Source organism: Vicugna pacos, chromosome 2 (assembly GCF_048564905.1).
Source record: "Vicugna pacos chromosome 2, VicPac4, whole genome shotgun sequence".
Classification (NCBI taxonomy): domain Eukaryota; kingdom Metazoa; phylum Chordata; class Mammalia; order Artiodactyla; family Camelidae; genus Vicugna; species Vicugna pacos.
In genome coordinates, this window is record NC_132988.1 from 58530036 (window position 1) to 58542184 (window position 12149).

The 12149-nt window shown below is 32.1% G+C and overlaps 1 protein-coding gene across 6 annotated transcripts in view; it reads right to left on the reverse strand.

Annotated features, from left to right (window-relative positions):
• Window positions 1–12149, reverse strand: part of CCSER1 (coiled-coil serine rich protein 1) — a 1130224-nt gene that overhangs the window by 953174 nt on the left and 164901 nt on the right. The window lies entirely within an intron of this gene.

The following is a 12149-nucleotide window of genomic DNA, read 5'->3' on the forward strand; positions in this document are numbered from 1 at the left end:
ACCACATTTCTATGTATCTGCTTCATTCCAACCATATTCTGTGCTACTTGAAACCTCAAATTAATGTAAATCCCATTCCTTATTTTCTTTAAATTGTACTCCAGGTTTAAGATACAGCTTAAGCAGTCCGCTTCTCAGAGAAGTATCTCCTGACTCCCCATGGCTAAATTAGGCATCCTCATCTATGTTCCTCCACTTTACTTTCACAACACCCTCCACTGGTATCACTTCCCAGGATGTCTGATGACAGTTAATATTTCATCAGTTCCTAGAATAGGTCTGCATATTGGAGGCTATCAGTATCTGTTAAGCAATCACAGATGGTGTTAGTTAAGTATCAGAAATGGCTCTGCAGGAGTGGTAAGCTACACAAGAAATTAAATATGATTAAAGAAACACATAAATGTTGAAAGTTTTTATGTCACTAAGTGTCTTAACAACACTCTTTTCCTTAATTCTCAAGGCATAGATTACCTCATTTTACAGATGAAGAAGAAAGTGATTCAATGTTCTTTTTACTACTGCCAGTTACTATCTCCATATTTTTCAATGAGAAACTAGATTTAGAAATATGAATCACTGTTCATAAACTATTATTTTGTAACTGTTATTTAAAAATAAAGTAAATATGGTCTTTCCACTGAAAAAGATAAAAAAGCAAAAAGTATAAATGAAAACCAAATGGTTTCATTTTATGGACAGATCTGTCACAAGATACACACTAACATTTTCATGTATTACAATTAAGTAATTTGTATGCATAATTTCTTATCTAAAGATAAAATATAGACATAGCACCCAACTCAGAATATGCAAAAGGATATATATAGAGAGAGAGAGGGAAAAGTGTATTTCATTCCTACTCTTGCCACAGAGAAATTCATTTTTCCTCCAGAGTCAATCATTGCTACCTCTCTGTTTGTTTTCATTCAATAATATATATAAATATATTCTTTTTTTTTTCATTCCCACAAATGGTAGGTGGACATAAACACTGAAAAACTTGGGTTTTTTTTTTAGTTTGATTAGTATTTTCTGGATGTTATTTTTTTGCTATGTTATTATTACAAGTGGAGTTCTGTTCTATTTGTATGTGTTCATATTTATTACATTTTATTTCTTCAAGTATGTGATATAATTAGAAAAATCTCTCCAATCTTGAGATTGAATTTTTTTTAGAACACAAATCTTTAAACACAAATTTTATGTGTTTTCTTACAGCTCTTTTATGGCTTTGTGTTTTGCTTACTCTGTGGAATTAATTTTGGTATAAAATGTGACAAAGGAGAGATACAACTTCAATTTTTTTTCTAGATGATACAGTACATCCAAAACTACTTACTGATTTATCTTTGCCCACTGATTACAAATGCTACCTTTATTATATACTGAAATGTTCTGTATATTTGGATCTGCTACTTGATTTTTATTTTGTTCATTCATCTAATTGACTACATGCTCCAGTATCAAACTTTAATTTCTGTAGCTTTACAATATATTTCTTGATTCAATATTTATGAATTTTATTTAGCTTTAAATTAGTAGTAACAATAATAATGATAATGATAATGATAATAATAAAGGCTTAAGAGCAATTGGGAAATTTGCCTCAACTCTTTTTTTTTCAATTGAGTTATAGTCAGTTTACAACGTGTCACTTTCTGGTGTACAGCATAATTCTTCAGTCGTACATGAATATACATATATTCATTTTGTATTTTTTCACCATGAGCTACTACAAGATATTGAATATATTTCCCTGTGCTATACAGTATAAACTTGTTTATCTATTTTATATGTACCAGTCAGTATCTGCAAAGCTCCAACTCACAGTTTATCCCTTCCCACACCCCTCCCCCCGGCAACCACAAGTCTGTATTCTATGTTTGTGAGTCTGTTTCTCTTTTATATATATGTTCATTTGTCTTTTTTTTTTTTATTCCATGTATGAGTGATATCATATGTTATTTTTTCTTCTCTTTCTGGCTTACTTCACTCAGAAAGACATTCTCCAGGGACATCCATGTTGCTGCAAATGGCATTATGTTGTCATTTTTATGGCTAAGTAGTATTCCACTGTATAAATATACCACATCTTCTTTATCCAGTCATCTGTTGATGGACATTTAGGTTGTTTCCATGTCTTGGCTATTGTAAATAGTGTCGCTAGGAACATTGGTGTACAGGTGTTTTTGAATTAGGGTTCCTTCTGGATATATGCCCAGGAGTGGGATTGCTGGGTTATATGGTAAATCTATTTTTAGTCTTTTGAGGAATCTCCATTCTGTTTTCCACAATGGCTGCATAAACTGCATTCCCACCAACAGTGTAGGAGGGTTCCCTTTTGTGCCTCAACTCTTGAATGCTCTCAGTGCTGCCTCAGCACTGTGGAGTGTCCAGAAGGCTCAGTTGCTGACTGTGAGTCTTGGGCATGCATGGTCCATGTTCTCTGAGAACATTTCTGGAAAGAGGTTATTGTTCCAGCATTAGTACTAATCTCACCAGTCTTTGATTTTCCTCTTTCACCACATGAAGAACTTCTGTATACTGTTGTTTGTCCAGACAAGGTTCAGCAATTCCACTTTCAAATCTGATATTCAGGTCCATCAAGCTCCCTTCAGTTGGGCTAAGTAAGCACCTCACACTGGTCAGAGTGGCTACCATTAAAAAGTATACAAATAATAAATGCTGGAGAGGGTGTGGAGAAAAGGGAACCCTCCTGTTGGTGGGAATGTAAACTGGTGCAGCCACTATGGCAAACAGTATGGAGGTCCCTTAAAAAACTAGATATAGAGTTACTATGCAATATACTTTAAAATTTGTTACAATAGCATCCCTTTTAATTATTGTAGTTTTATATGCTTTAACATCTGATTGGACTAGTACCTCCTTACTATTCTTACTTTTCCAAAGCTTCCTGGCTTATCTTATTTGTTCATTTTCTCCTAAGTGTTATAAATCATCTGTTACAATTTTTTAAAAAACCCAATTGATATTTATTGAAATGAAATCAATTTATACATTAAGTTGGAGAAATTTAACATCTTTAAGAAACTGATTCTTCTTATCCAGGATTATGGTCTACTACTATTACATTTCTTCAAGATTTGTGTGTGGGTATACCACAAACATTTCTAATTTTCTTTAAACCATCTTACATATTTAATGTACAGTTTAAGAATTTTATTATTTTTGGTGCTATTTTCAATGGAGTATTTACTTCCAATTTATCTTCCAAATAGTATTTACTGGAATATAGGAAGGCAATTAAATTATTTCTATTAGTATATTATATTGCCACATTAATTGAATTCTATTTTGTTTTTGTTTTTATCGTTTTTAAATAACTCTCTTCAGTTTTCCTGCTCCCTTTCAAATACTTATTTCTTTATTTCATCAAATTACATTGGCACGTATCTTCAGAACAATGTTAATAATCATGAGTAAGATTACATCACTATTTATGTATATGCATATGTATAATATATTGCCTTGTTTCTCTTTGTAATGAGAAACCTCAGCTTTTTCCTAAGTATTGCCAGAATTCTAAGAATTCTCTCATGATTCTGTTGTTACCCTCCCGATAGTCTGCAGGGTTAATCTCTCTCTTTTGCCCGTGTACGTATTTCAATGCTCAGTTTACTCTCATCTTCTCTATAAGACTGCTTTATTCCCTTTACCCTGGAGTGACCCCTCTAACATGTATTATTTGATATATTAACTTATTCATTAATTCAGTATTGACTGATCATCTACTATGTGGCATGCCTGAATGCGCCCTGAATGAGGCAATTTTGTTTTAAAACTTGAAATGAGATAGTCTCTATCTTCCAGGAGCTAAAAGTACAATAAGAGAGCAGAACTGTCTGTCTGTGCATCTTTGGAGACAATATGGAGGAGTGTTTATGTTTATGGGCTTTGGATTGAGACAGTTCACCATTTTTAATCCTCACCATCTATGGTAACTTGAACAAATTACTTAAGCTCGCTAAACCTCATTTGCCTCATGTGAATGAAGGATGTGCCTCATAATGGTTTTTATGGTTATACATGATGATGCTGGAACAGCTCTGAGCATAGGACCAGAACATAGTGAGAGCTCAATGAATGTTAGTTACTGTTACAATTAATAGAGTTAAACACTATTAGAGGTTCACACAATGTGCCCTAGAAGACAAGGAGTTTTTCAGAAAGCATACAGAAACAGTCTGAAAAGAAAATCAGACTATCTCACAGATAAGTGTAAAGAATTCAAAAGAAGAAAGTTTTATAAAGGAAGAAAAAGCACAGATGAGGTAATAGGCATATATAAATAAGAGGATGGCATGCTGAGAAATGAAAGATATTTCAGTAAAATTAGAGACCAGTACCGGGAAACAAGCTGGGAAAGTGGACTCTAGAATCATATGCTACAGTTTCCATTCTATTTTTTAAGCAATGACTCACATATGCTTTTGTTTAACTACTTTACTACTTCATTATTTCTAATATCTTCTGACTACTAAGACTATATGACTAGAAATCTAAAGAGTAGACTTTCTATATTTCACATTTACTTTGCCAAATATCTACCTTAGTGCTTTGCATACATTAATATCTGTTGAATGAACAAATGAAACTATAATATATGATTTAGAAGAATAAAGTTATGCCTACTAGATAAGTGATAATCTAAAGCTGGAAAGCCAATATGCTTTCATAATTTAAATTTCACCTTTTCTATTCCCCAATTCAGAGAGACAGCTTTCTGACTCTTAGGTACACAAGAGGGAATTCTTCATAGCTTGTCCTCGATTTTATGTTAGAAGGAAATCATTATGATTTTATTAAAACTGGAACTTATGCTTTGAAAGTCACTACCTCACATGTACTAAACATCAAATATAATATTGGCCATACAGACAAATAAAATTGATTTCTGCTTTCTATAAGCTCAGAGATTAATAGAAAAAAAAGACATAAAAATCTATATGAACACATATTCCAGAGAGATAAAATACAGTTGAGAGTTATGATGAATACATTGGTTTAGAAAGACTTGCCTGTCAGTAATAAGAACAATAGTTTATGGTGAAAAAAGACCCAGATTAAAAGAACCAGCTAGACAACTGATGCAATAACCCTATTGTCCCCATAAAGGACATTAAAAAGCTCACTCTAATGTACCAATGAAAATTTTTTTAAAAGATGCTAATACTTATCACTTATCACTGAATATTTTTAAAACTGTATAGTATTTTATCCCAAAATAAAATTAGTTTTTCCTAGGTTTGCAGCCTGATAAACAAGAAAAAAAGTCCTAGACAAATGTGTACTAATATTACTGCTTTTGCATATTCCAATTATCCTTTTTAAAGATTCCATAATGTATTTAATCATGGGTAGAAAAACTAACTAAACAAAGAATTAAGTGATAAACATATAAACAAAAATAAACCCTTTTTTAAAGATCTTTCAAAAAGATCGGAGCTACAGTATTATAGGAAGAAAAATACATTCTCTCAAATTACTAGATAACAAAACAGCTTGATAGTCACTTTTGGATGGCATACAAACATTCCTATAAAATCTGATCTACATTACACAGCAGAATTTTTAGTTTTTTCTTTTTAAAGTAATTATATTGTCTACTATAGTCTGAATTAAAGGCTATTTAGAAAGAATTTACGTGATTTTTTCAGAGTTACTGATTATTGACATTATCGTATTTTATTAATAAGATGGAATGTCATTAAGAATAAATATGAAAATTACAACAGTTCTTTGTATTTTCATTACCAGGTCACAGAACAATGTTTTCTAACATAACTTGTATTCATATGCATGCAAGTATCATAATGTATTATTTCTGAGGTATGCTACAAACAGGAACACACACACTTACACACATTTGTGACTAATGCTAAATCATGACCATTTTGATATTTTCAAATAAAATTTCATCAAGCACTTAAAAGCTCTTTTCAAATTTAGACAAATGAAAAATGAAGCATTACTTGATAATGGCAAGCATTCAAAGTTAAAAAGCTTTCCGATTTAGTATTCAAAGTAAGTCTTGATCTTTAGTGAATTACATTGAGTGTAATCTAAGCTTTCACTGATACTTGACCTATTATTACTATACCACATGATTACATAAAATGCCTCAAACAAAGTGAATATAAATATTCATAATTTTACCATCGTGTATAAAGACAAGACATCTACATGGTGATAAGAAATATATAACTGACTAAACCGTATAAAATATGAATTAAATTTTAGGATTGTTTATACAGTTCTAAATATACTTCAATGATCACACTGAATAGATCACATGTACAGAACATAGTACTTTGGGAGAAGACCCATGAGTTAAGTCTTCACATATATAAGATAGATAAATTATTTGTATGTCAAGAATATTCTAGGCATAAGGATAAGGGAATACAAGGCAAAATGAATTTAATTGGGATTCAAATAATTTGGCTGGGTATGATTTTCATATATGTGACAATATTGTGATAATATATTATAGCTGATCTGCTAAAAAACTTAAGTATTGAGTCCAGTTTGAAGGTTATCACAATTATGGTATATAAGTTGTTACTACTTATTGCATAGCCTGAATTCACATAATGATAGTGAGAATGGCGAGAACAGTATGAATTGCTAATTAAGAAGCTGTACTAATAAAACTCGATATTTAAAAGGGAATGGGAAAGACTTTGGTAAGTGAGCTGATAAGGGCCTCGAGGATATCGGAGAAGAGAAAAAGTCTGCAAGATAATGAGAATGATCCATTTTGAACATATCAAAGGTGACATTCCTGGGGGTCATCCTGTTAAGGAAACTGATCTGAAAATAAAGATTATATTGTCATTAACTAACAGTTCAGTGGATTAAATCATTCAGAAAAAATGCATTGAAAAAGAAGATCGATGCCTAGAACTGGAGATATTCACACTTAAGGAAAAGGCATTAGCAACAGAAATTGAGAAGAAATGAGCAAGAGAATAAGAAGAAAGGATAAATGGTTTGGAAGCCAAATAGTGTGTTTTAAGGATAAGGAAATAATTAACAATATAAAATTACAAAGAAGAGAAGGATAATAAAGTCCACCAATAGCGACAATTAGAAAACTATGGGCATCCTTAGTAGGAGAAGTTTCTATAAAGTGCTGGAATCTGTTGAAAACTTACTGGCTGGTAAGAAACTGAAGGATTTTAGGGTAACTGCATATGAAGGGAAGATGAGAAGCTGGGTGGCAGAAAGATATTCAGTACTATGTTTCTTTCATTTGTAAACAAGATTCTTGACAAATGCACTTTCTTTCAAGACTGGGATGAAAGAAATGATGCTGAATGCAATTATATACAGATTTATATGTAGGAAGTAATATGGTACATTAAGTGAGTTTAAATCCCATAATCTCCATTTTCTCTGTGGAAAGAAAGGTATGCAAAATTTCCTTCTGAAATAGAGGATGGGGTAGAGGTGGCCATAATCAATGTCTCAAAGACTTGAAATGAGATATGGAGAGCAAGATGATAAAAAGACATGTGACATTACAAGGCAGGTGGTGATAAGAATAGAACAAGAGTGGGAATCCTCATATAGGCCATGGTATCAATTCATTCTATTCCCACAAAAGTATTAGATTCCCAGATCATTCCAAGTGTTCGTATCCATTCCCAGCTGAAAGTTATCTTTCTAGGTCTAAAGAAACTAGAAGATTCATGCTTTCCCTTGGTGTACCTCCCCGTTTCACCTCTCATCTTAAATCCAGGGCTTACACGATGACTGCATTTAAAAGAAGACGATTTGCTGTGTCACTTTGTTAGAGGGTGTCCAATAATTTCTTCTGGAACTAAAGATAAACCAAATTTTTTAGTACTTCAAGGGGAGGTGACCCCAAGAACAGATCAGTGCCAGTTAATTATTATTCTACCAAATCCTTAGATTTTAAAATTATACCTATTAATTGCTACAGAAGTGTTTTATTGCCTTTTTTATGCATATAAGTATTCCATAGTAAAATATGCTCCAATATATATGAAGTTTCTTTCACATCTATTATTTCTCAGTCTCATTTAATCTTCATGATTAGAGCAGATTCAGGTCAACTATATTATTCCCAAAGAAAAGAGTGTTTATTAACTTTATTTGGTATAATAATGTCAGGTTGAGCCTAGTAAAAAAAGAAACTGAAATCAGTGTTTAAACAGCCTAATAGTCATGCTAACAAGTTAAAGTTTTTTTTTAATCCATTGACCATAAAATACAGTGCAATGTAAATGTAAATGAATAGGCAAAATTAATGTTATAGAAGATTGGCTATCTTATTTGACTTATCTAAACTAGTAAAAACAAATATAGTAGCAAGTATAATATTTGGCATCCTTGGGAAAATGTAAAAAATAATTTTTAATTCTCTTAATAATTTTATCAAAAGAATATTATACTAGAAATTGCTCCTTGTGGATTTATACACTACAGAAAGTAAAAAATTTACTTGCTGTGTTATCTATTAGGTATCCTAATCTGATTTACGTATTTTCTAAACTTAGTCAAGTTTGAAGATAAATACAAACAAGAGATATTTTTCATCCAGGAAGAAGTTAATGAAATCCTTATTAGATCATAGAACTAAATATTTTATCAAGTAATAGTTTCACTGATTTCACTTCAAAATGCAAGGATAAAGATGTGTTAAAAATTTATATGTGAGAAAATAGATATTTCAGCTGATCTTTTAAATGTAGTGATTTTCAGAAAAAGCATAAAATTATCAATCCTATGTGACAGCAATTGTTCTCAAAATCATATTCTATTTGGAAGTATGTACAATTTCTCCTGCATTATATTGTAACTCTTTACAGTGAAAACCCATAACTGACATTCAAGTCTCAAGCACTTTTCAAGTCATATGCTAAAATGTGTATTAAAATATATTGCAAATGTATTCAAAACTATTGTTATTAAACATATCCAACAATTTGGCTGGATTTTCAATGTTCCAGTTTGGTACCTAATTTTAAGATGAACTGAATGTTCATTCTGAGAAATGTCACTGGGCTATATTGTCGATAACTCTTTGAAATGGATGAATAACTACAATTAACAAGGAAATTTCAAATTAATGGAAAGTGTACTCTGAATGATATTAGTATTTCCAAGACTTTGTGAATCTTATGGGAATAGTTAGAAATAAAAAAGAGGAAACCTATTAAATTGCTTGAAATTGCCAGGTTGTAAAGCACGAAAAAGCTGGCATGTTAAATTAATTGAATTACTAAGAGTCCAAAATTACAAATTATGCAATATGCACCAGAGCTGATTCAACAGCTTTTAATTTTTTTCATTGTTTTACAACTGCTGTAGTTATATTTTTTCTGAATCTATAAACTATGCCAAAACATCTGATTTCTAAATGTTTTAAGCCAACACAAATTCACAAATGAAATTCAATTTGACAGAAACAATTTAAGTAATAATGTAGCTTTTTCTGAGGACTTTTTTAAAAACATAGGTCTCTCTCATTATATAGGAAATTTACTATGAAAGAACAAAGGAGTCAAACTCCCCATGCTTTCAGTACTTGAGGACAAATGTAAATCATTGTTTTAGAATAAGCAAATACAGTTGGAGCCTTACAATCATGCATTAATATATATATTTTAATATAAAAAGTCCTTGTACCACTTGTAGTAATTCTCCTTTTATGCGGCCAAGAGAGAAATTAATACGTAATTCAATGATTTAGAAAATGTCTGTTTTAGCAAGTTCTTAGTGGCATGAAACCATCTGAAGTGTTATAGGAGAAAAGTAGTAGTTGATAGATTTTTTAATTGTCATGGAGGACGAAGTATAAAACAACAAAAGGGTACAGTGAATTAGTAAATCTTAATCTCCTCAGTTCTTCATTCCTTCTTCTTCCATTCATTTAATATGTATTTCATGCCTTTTACATGTAAGATCTCATTCTAGACCTTGAGGATGTTTCATTAAAAATAAGGAAATATTAGCTTTTTTATCTCCCCTTAATAGAGGCACTGGGGATTAAACCCAGGACCTTGTGCACACCAAGCATACACTCTACCACTGCGCTATACCCTAAAAGAAAGTCTCTTTGATAGTGGTGTTGGGAAAGTTGGACAATCACATGTAAATCAATGAAATTAGACCATACACAAAAATAAACTCAAAATGGTTTAAAGACTTAAACATAAGACAAGATACTATAAACCTCTTAGAAGAGAATATAGGCAAAACATTCTCTGATATAAATCATAGCAATATTCACCTAAGGCAATCTACTGAGGCAATAGAAATATAAGCCAAAATAAACAAATGGGACCTAATTAAACTTATAAGCTTTTGCATAGCAAAGGAAATCAATCAATCAATCGAAAAGACAACCTATGGAATGGGAGAAAATACTTGCAAACAATGCAACTGATGAGTTTAATTTTCAGAATATACAAACAGCTCTTACAATTCAATAACAAAAAAACAAGCAACCCAATTAAAAGATGGGCAGAAGACCTAAACAAGCAATTGTCCAATGAAGACATAAAATGGCCAACAGGCATATGAAAAATGCTCAATATTGCTAATTATCAGAGAAATGCAAATCAAAACTACACTGAGTATCACTTCATACCAGTCAGAATGGCTATCAGTAAAAATTCCACAAACAATAAATGCTGAAGACGGTGTGGAGAAAAGGGCTCCTACACAAAGAATAAATGCTGGAGAGGGTGTGGAGAAAAGGGCTCCTACATTGTTGGTGGGAATGCAGTCTGGTGCAGCCATTATGGAAAACAGTATGGAGTTTCCTTAAAAGACTGAAACCAGAATTACTTTAGGATCCAATGATCCTGCTCCTGACCATATATCTGGAGGAAACTCTAATTTGAAAAGATACATGCACCCCAATGTTCAGAGCAGCACTATATACAAAAGCCAAGGCATGGAAACAACTTAATTGTCCATCAACAGATGACTGGATAAAGAAGGACTACTACTCAGCCATAAAAAGAATAAAATAATGCCATTTGCAGCAACATGGGTGGACCTAGAGATCATCAGTCTAAGTGAAGTGAAGCCAGAAAGAGAAAGAAAAATACATGTGATATCACTTAAATGTGGAATCTCAAAAAAAAAAAAAAAAGAAAGACACAAATGTACCTATTTACAAAATAGAGACAGATTCACAGACATAGAAAACAAACATGGTTACCAGGGAGAAAGGGCATGGGAAGGGATAAAATGAGAGTCCGAGATTTGCATATACTAACTACTATATATAAAATACATAAACAACAAAGTCCTACTATATAGCATTGGGAACTATATTTAATACCTTGTAATAGCCTATAATGAAAAAGAATACAAAAAGGAATATATATATAATGTATAAATCAGTCACTAAGTAGTACACCAGAAATTAACACAATATTGTAAATCAACTATATTTCAATAAAAAGAGAGGAAAATAAATAAATAAGTAAGTAAATAAATAAATAATCAATCAATCAATCCACGCCCTGAAGGGCCTTTTATTCCAATATGGGGTGAAGCCAACAATAAGTAGGTAAATAAATACATAATATGTAAAATATGACAATGATAAGAAGAAAAAAAATAAAGGAAGATGAAGGGGATACAGGAGGATAAGGAAAATGTTCTATATAAAATGGTCAAGGATGACCCAACAGTAAGGTGGTATTTGAGCAGAAAGCCTAAGGAAACTATGGAGGACATCATGCAGAAATTTGGAAGAAAGGCAGTACAGGCATCTGGAACCAAGAGTGCAAAAAGACTGAGATGAGAAACTGCTTAACACGCTGGAGACAAACCAGGGAGGATAGAGCAGCTAGCGAAGCGAGCCAAAACTAGAGTAATAGAAGATAATTGTACAGCAAGAGCGAGGAACAGGATCATCAGGAACATTTTGTTCATTGCAAGTCCTTTGCTTTTCACCCAAGGATTGGGAAACCATTGTAAAATGTTAAAAATGGATATAACACAATATAATTTAGATATTAAAGGATGACTCTAGTGGCTTTGAAGACAATCGACTACAAGCGAGTAAGAACAAAAGAGAAGTAGGGAGAAGCGTGGGGAGGCTACTGCAATAATTCAGCCAAGAAGGTGGGCCAAAA